We start from the raw sequence: 8,245 nt of genomic DNA on the forward strand, positions 1-8,245 counted from the left end.
AAAAAAAAAAAAAAAAAAAAAAAAAAGTCCAAACTCACAACCCGCAGCAATTGGCTCCTGAGACCATATTGGTGCTAACACAACTTAGCGTAATCAGATTCCTTTTCTGTCCATGTAAAAGACTTGCAAGCATCTAAACATGAGACAAATGCAAATGCTGGACCCTTTAGGAAAAGTGCCAGATCACGCCCCTGGTGCTATTTCTCATGTTCTGGCACAGTGTGTAGCACCGTAGGGTCTAAGCAGAACCAAAATTATCACGGCTTTTTGTCCACCCATGAATGATCACAATGACATCTTGCTAGCTTTGTGCAGATGTGCAATATTACAACCTACTTATTTCTCCTTGCCACAAAACATTTTCCATGCACTGACTTATTGAGAGCTTGCTAACAGGGCTCAGTGAAACAGCACTCTTTACTGGTCTTACTGTCTGACCATCAACCAGTGAAAGAGCCTCTCTCTTGCTTAATTCCCCCTTCCTACAGAGGTACCCTGTCCACGCTAGCGCTTTGTAATTTCTCTGGTAGTAAAGGCTGTTTCTAGATAAATATTCTGTGATGTAACTGTGTTTGTAGCTAGCATGGTTTGATGCTCCGGTGTGGATAGGGTCCTAGGAACCACCCTGTGAAAGTCAAGGGTAAGAAATCTCTCCGTTGCACTGAAATTTCAGATCCTCATCCTGGAGAGCAGTGTGGAACCTGAGCTAATAACCACTACGAGCCAGCGACAGTGTCCTAGTTATACAATGTCCACCTACCTATTGACATTAGTTTTCTATGAAGAAATTGTTGGTGTTACACCTTCACTGTTACTTGCTTATCAGCACTCAGTCAAATTGTATTTTTGGTTTGGGTTTTTTTGTTGTTTTTCAAATTGCATCCCTGACCAGAGGATTTAGTGAGTGACAACACATGAGGATATTTGTAGGAAGTACAGTGATAATGAAAAAAGTCTCGATCTTCTTTTTAAGCTGCAGATTTAAAGCCATAGTATCTGCTGTGTTCACAGAAAATGGTCTTTTATCCTTCACAGCTTTTAATTTCAACATTTTTTCTCTTGAACATTTTGTCTGCGATGTTATGCATGCGGTTCACTGTGCAACTGCATTCATGTGCTCAAGCCCATGCCTTGGTGAACAAATGTATTTTCCTATTCCATTAATAATCAGACATCTTGTCAATTAGTTCAGAAGTAAGGAGGAAGTAGTCATTATGTTAAAAAAAAGATTCCCATTCTAGGGCACAAAGCTAACAGCAAATGACATCTAAAACCTATTCAGCATATAGCTAGCCTAGATCCTCAGCTGGTGTAAATCAGCGTCACTCCACTGATTTCATAGAATCATAGAGTGGTTTGGGTTGGAAGAGACCTTTGAAAGTCATCTAGTCCAACCCCCCTGCAGTGAACAGAGACAGCAGTGGAGTCCATCCCATTTACACCACCTGAAGTTACGCACTTGTGCCCCCCCTTACACTGATTTTTTGGCATTACTGTAAAGCACCAAGGCCACATGATTAAACAGCAGCTCAGCACTTTACATCATTATCTTACTTACCTGCTTATCTCACTGTAGCACCTAGAGGGCCAAATTGTGGACCAAGATCCTTTTGAGGTAGGTGCTGTGAAATTGCTGAACAAAAAGACACCCCCCCCCGGGCCAAACGCTGTGGCCAGATTTTCAGAAGGCTTTAGCCCCACTGACATCTCACCAAGAGCAATAGGAATCACTACCCCGTTGGCCCTTTTGAGACTCGGTCTTTAAGGTGAGGAGCATGAGACAGATTCATCATCCCTCACGCTGTGTTAGCAGCTTATGCCGTCTGGCCCTGACCTACAGCACAGGCAACTTGCCCTGGTATAAAACAGCATTTCTGGGAGTGAGCAGTAGCCAGCATCCTAGACAAAAAAAAAAAAAAAAAAAAAAAAAAAAAAAAAGCAACACTGTTGGCTCTTAGTGGGATAGCAACCTTTTAATTTCTGGATTTGTGTTCCTAAATTTGAATCAGCCAGTCCAAATTTCCGAGTGCAGCAGCCTGTTCTCAGCAGGCTGCTCCATCCGGCATGCTGGCCGGCGCGTGTCTCTAGCAGGATGTTTCTCAGTCCAGCTGTAGTGTGGGGTACTCAGAATCTGAACTGGAGTTTACAAAATACCCTGTCCAGCTTACACTCCTGTTATGTGTAAATACTCTGCGCACCCATTCCATTTGTGTAAAGAATAAAGCACACACAATTATAAAAATTAAGATGTATATTTCATACTAGCTGTGTCCTCGCTTATTTATTCCGGTCCAAGCTCTCAGCTGTGGTTCAGTTGTAAATGCTTGATAGAGTGTTTATAAATATGTCATGAATTTTATTATAAAATATTAATATTAAAGCATTTTTACACTTTATAGCAAATGGCTTCTTCACAAGGCATAATTTGTCTTTTTTCCTTAAAGCAGAATAGCAAAAGAGAATGACTATGCTCTTAATATGTCTTGAGACACTATCACATCTATCACACAAGACAGACACAAGTCTGGAATGGGAAGGGTGGTTTGAAAAATGACTGAGGATACAGAAACTTTTTTTCTTTCTTTCACTATCTTTTTTTTTTTAACTTCATATTGACATGGAAGTTATCATCAAGAAGATTCACTCTGGTTAAGTACTGCTACTTTCTCCTTACCACACTTCTGCTGTGTATTGGGTATCAATCAGCATCTTGGTGAATAAGTATCAGAATTATTTTTTTTTCAATTAAAGAATTGTTCCCATGTTTCTGACGTCACAGTGCAGCTGTTGGGATAAGGACTGTAATAATTACATGCTTGTGAGCAGCTTAGTGGAGCATAAACTCAGTTGTGCTATGGGGTCCCAACAGCCCAAGAACCTTGGGTGTTGGCCATCCCAGGAATGTCTTTGCAGATGGCTTCTGGGCTCCAGGGAGGCCATGTGAACGTTGTCAGTCCCCAGCAGAGGCAGAAACGTGACAGGAACACTGCTTTCAACACACAGTGCTAAATTCAGTCTGCAAAGGACCATGGAGCCTCCATATGGCTCTGGGACCCGCAGCCGAAACTACAGGGAGAAAGACTCTGTCCACAGTTTTACATGCATAATCACAAGGATGGTTAACCATCTAAACATTCATGGTGACGCTTTAGACTTCAATAAATTCAGAAGAGGGAGAGAATCCAAACAACAGTTCACATTGATATGCAGGTGAGCATAATTTAGAGGAAAAAAAAAAAAAACCAGCAACTTATTTTTGAGATGCAAGCCTGTTTACTGAGAGATTTTTCACAGCAGTAAGCTACTGCTCCAACAATCCTAGCAACAAAGTAAAGTTGCTTTCCTGAGCAATGCTGTACAAAACAGCCTGTAGGTGGGCTCTTCGTTACAGAGCAGCAGCTCTTATTGAAGTATTTTCTTCTTCATCCTATCTCTAGGCAAACCTGAGCTAATTCCCCAGACTATATTCTGCAAAAACAAGAGAAACTTGGAAAGCAATCTTTATAAAATGCCTGGGAAACAGGAAATACTTAAAATTGCAGGAACCTAGACATGCTGTGACTATTGACTCGAGGAGTGGTGGCAAACCTTGCCGGGCTTTGCCCTGGCCAGGCATGGAGTATGTCCTGAATGGTCACATTCTCTCATTTATCCCACTGCCTTTTAACGGTCCCTTCACACAGCCAGCCAAATATCTGGACTCAGTTGTCCAATCACAGCCCTGTGGCTTGAAAGACACTATATCCCAGTTTGAAAACTTATTTGGCACCAGAGTTGCAAGGTAGGTGGGCAGGACTTCTATGTACAGATACCACCAAGTACCTAATCTTGGGCAAGTCATTTCACACTGATTTTTCAAAGGAATTTTTTAGATGCCTATTTGGCATCAGCAAATTAATTCATTTCACTATAATCGTAGCACTTTACAGCTGGCACATAGCAAGGCAGTGACACCTGGGTCCCTATGTCACCTGTGGGAGAGCAGGAAAGCGGTGATTCAGTTCCCAGATTTCTGGGCACATATCAAATTCTCTTCCCCACCAGCAACCCATACAGCAATATACATTATCAAAAATTTTGGGCAACGCAGGAATAGTTACCATAATAGCCCTACCAGAGCAGAACTCACCAACAGCACCATTACAAAGCCCGTTGCTACAAGGAAGGTGACACCATGGTTGCAGAGCAGGGCCTGCTTGGGTTGGTTGGCTGGCCACATCACCAGTAAAACAGACACACCTGAACTGGTCTATAGACCAGTTTGGAAAGCTGGGGACAAAAGCACAGCTCCCCTGCTCAGTGGAGGAGGGCTGTTCTGGATAGGACCTACTGCTGCAGTCTCTTGCTGATGGCAGTGGTTTCTCCCGACACACTGGGGAGCTAATGGTGCCACGTATCCCAGGGGAGGCAGAGCATAGTGCCCAGAAGAGATAACTAATTTTAGACAGCAAAGAAATTTAAATGCTTGCTGCAGAAGCTCATTAACTACTGTCAACTGCTCATTAGCCCTTGATCTAAGCAGAAGCAGGTGGTGGCAACCAGGGAAAATTAATTAGGTCTAATATATTATTAGTGTAATAGCAATAGGGCTATTATAACATCAGTAGAAAAGCAGTACACAGCTGGCCCTTACACTACACCAACTGATTAACTAATGTCTCAGGCTAAACAGCTAGCCTGAATTTGAGGGCTTGCACTGGTATGTATGGGTCAAGAGGTTTCACCTGAGCCTCTTATGGCTTCCATTCCTCATAGGGACTCGCTGAAACTGCCAAAGACTTTGTCTTGCAGTAGAGTCTAGAAATGCACTAGGACATCAGCTATAAATCACAATTTGCTGATGTCTCTAAGCTGCAAAACTCTGGGATGGGCTTTAAACATCTAATAAAAGTACAAAGATGGTGGAACCTGGAGTTAAATCCATCTCTAACAACACCTCACATGAAGTCTCAGTCTGCAGCACAAACTCACCAGTGGCACCATCAAACCCCTGCCTGACCCACCTGCCCCACCAGGCTGGTCTGAACAAAAATCATGCCAGACTTCAAGGAAACATTTTCTTTAAGGCCTTCTTGCTGCCTTCTTCCTTTTTCCCAAGAAAGTGTTGCCACTGTGCCATCTGCAGTAACAGCTGGTCAAAGGGCTGTTCATTATCTTCAGAGTCAAAGCACGGAGCTAAATTGCCACCGTCATCGCCACGTTTAAGTACTAAGAGTGTCAAACCTATGCCAAACACCCATTTCTTTGTCTCTTTTTTAACAGAAGGTTTTTCAAACACTGTCGACCCAATGACTCACAGAATGAATCTAAAGGGTCTGGAGGCAAATGCTTGTCTTACACTCCTGTCATCTCGTGGGTGCAACAGGGTTTTTGGACAGGCATATGGAGGATGCACCAGTCCCCAAAGCACCCTTTTGCCTCCTCTGGTGGTGTATTTATTGGCCATATTCTGCCTGCCTGAATGGGATTTGCTGGGAGTCAATTGCCAAGTGAGGGCAATACACCTCCAATAAAATATTAGACAAATATTTTCTAAGCTTTTAACTCCTCATCTGTGTATAATCCTTCTTTAATAGGGCTGCCGTTTGCTGTAGGTAAGTACGCTTATCAGTTGACAATACAATCGCACAGGCAGTGCATCTACAGCCTCTTTTTTCAAGGCACACCACTTTGTCCTATTTCAGAGATACCAAATGACAAGGAAAACACTATTCTGAGGCTGTGTCTGCTAAACAGGGAAAAGCCCTGCAGATAGCCAGCTCCAAGGCAATTGGCAGAAGGAGCATTTCCAACTAAACGAGCTTAGGTGTTCACCTGAGCTTAGTCCGTGGTGGAACTGGATTTGGGGAAGGGGTGCAGTGTATGGAGGTGAGGTAAGTGGATAGTGCCTTATTCATCTGGCTGGATTTGGGGTGGGAAGGGGGTGGTAATATCTTGTCAACTATAACAGGTACATAAGTGAGGCCATAAGCCTCAGACAGAGTTGATGGAGAGATGTGGGAGGGGGAAGGTCTCACATTATTCAGTGGCTGCTTCACTCCATTAAACAGCAGAGTTAGAGACGGAGGCTAAAGGCTCTCTGAGCACAATGTTAGAAAGGACAAATACCAATTTCAATGCATTAAAGAACCTGAAGTAAAACACTAGGGATGAGGCAAACGGTAATACATTGTCCTATGGAAGAAGCCAGTTGTTAAAGGAGCCTTTGCTCATGGAGACAAACGCTAAGTGCCCACTAATTTCTGCCCTAAATATTGCAGCTGCCTTCCCTTAAGCAGGAATCAAGGCACCACAGTGTGTGCCGGAGAGCGACCCACACAGCCAAGGCAAATCTCACAGCTCACAAATGCTTTCTGAAGGGCACATCCATACCAGTGTCCCAACCCACCACCTTAAGCCATCTCCACCAGCTCTGCAGAACAGCTGCAGGCCTGTTCTTCCCCACGTGCACACACACACACACACCTGCACATACATCCAGGGCACAAACTGCCCATCCAGGGACACAAATTGCCAACCTGAGCAGCCCGAGTGAGCGCCGGAGCAGCCACTGCGACACATTCAGCTGCAAACACTGAGGGCAGCAGTGCTCTATGTCCCTCCCTGGACTGTGAGCACCATGTTCCCACCTACAAATCTCCAGTGCAGAACCCAGAAACACTGCAACGTTTGAACTCTCATGGGCTAAACTTTTATAGGGCAGCTCTTCAAGGTCCCACACGTAGGTACCCAGGCAGCGTGTACCCATCACATCCCAGCCCAGGGCAAGGAATGAGTACAATAGATTTCCTATATAGCTGTCTTGAGATTTAATGAGATTAAGCTAGTGTCCCGCTGGATCACCCAGCCTGCCTGGAAAGCTTTCAGGAAGAAAGGGGAGCCTACACACACAGACAGTGATATCTCGTGGAGGGTTTGCCACCTTGCCTAGAGCACAGTCATTGGAGTGCTGGAGGTACAGGTTGTTTAGAAATTAATTCTCTTGATATCAGCTAGAGCAAAGTCTTCCCAATCTTCCCATTGAAACATAGCCAAAGATTTATACTTGCCCTCAGTGACACTTGCTGCCCATTTGGTATAGGACTGGGGAATTCACTTCTGTAGGATGTGTGCCCACAGTGCAAGGAAGCAATAATGCTGCCTCACACTATCCTACTATCCACATGATCTCTGTTGTGCTAGGACAGTTTAGGTGAGAAATAATTTAAACCGTAACACCTTTATTGCTATTTTTTAGCCAGAGGTGCAAGAAGTGCAGGCAGAGAATAAAAATTTAAAAAAAAATGACCAGAGTTATATTTCATTGTAAAGGCTATACCAGGGGTAGAAAAGGTATAAAAAGAGAACATGGAAGTGAGGCAAATAGAAGAAGCCAGTGGCAGAGAAAGGGTTTGGCCATGCACAAACAGGGAGCCAGGGAGCTGTGAAGCCAACAGTCGCAGAGCCCGAGGATATTGTATAAAGTGATATCAGGATCTAGAACTCATAGGGAACAGTCTCTCAGGACAGTATTGCTTCAAGAAAAACAAAGCAAAGCATTGACAACTATAGAATAAAAAATAAAGTACATCTGCTACTTTTCTTTTCCAGCCTCTTTCAAAGAGGAAGAAATATTCCTCTGTATTTTGCTTATGCGTGGGCACTCATGGCAACCAGAAAGCATCTCCAGGTAGGAGTAAGAGAGGCTACAAAGCCTCCCTTATGAATCTACTTCACCCAGGCTCCCTCTGAACAGCTGTTGGGATGCTTGTGCCTGGCTCATGGGCTTCTCTACACAGTGTCTCTAGCAAGTCTGAGAGTCTCTTTGGCTTGACTTGCTCTCAGGTGCTCTCAGGTGCTGCTGGATGTGCAGTGTGCTCTCCCCACAAGCAGTGACCTGACTACGGCAACGGCACCATTTTCCATGAGGGGATGATAGGGAATAGCTGCACAACACCAAGTCCTATGTATGGTATGAATCCAGATACTGGGAAATGTCATGGAAACTGGAGGAAAGGAGAAGAGAAAAAGGGCCATCACATCTTGCCTGATGTTGCCCTATCCTAGCACTCTTGAGCTTGAAGGCTGCAAGTTCTTTGAAAATAATTCAGCCTCCATTTCACATGAGTAAAGCTTTAGAGGCACTATATTAATGCATTAATTTACAGCCAGGCTGGAATTTGTCCAAGACAATCTGTCAAGCACCTCTGCTCTTTCTGGGTCAAGAGACCTACGTTCTTCACTAACACATACCTCCTAGCGCTTC

Source organism: Athene cunicularia (genome assembly GCF_003259725.1).
Source record: "Athene cunicularia isolate RWA chromosome 1 unlocalized genomic scaffold, athCun1 chr1_part1, whole genome shotgun sequence".
Lineage (NCBI taxonomy): Eukaryota > Metazoa > Chordata > Aves > Strigiformes > Strigidae > Athene > Athene cunicularia.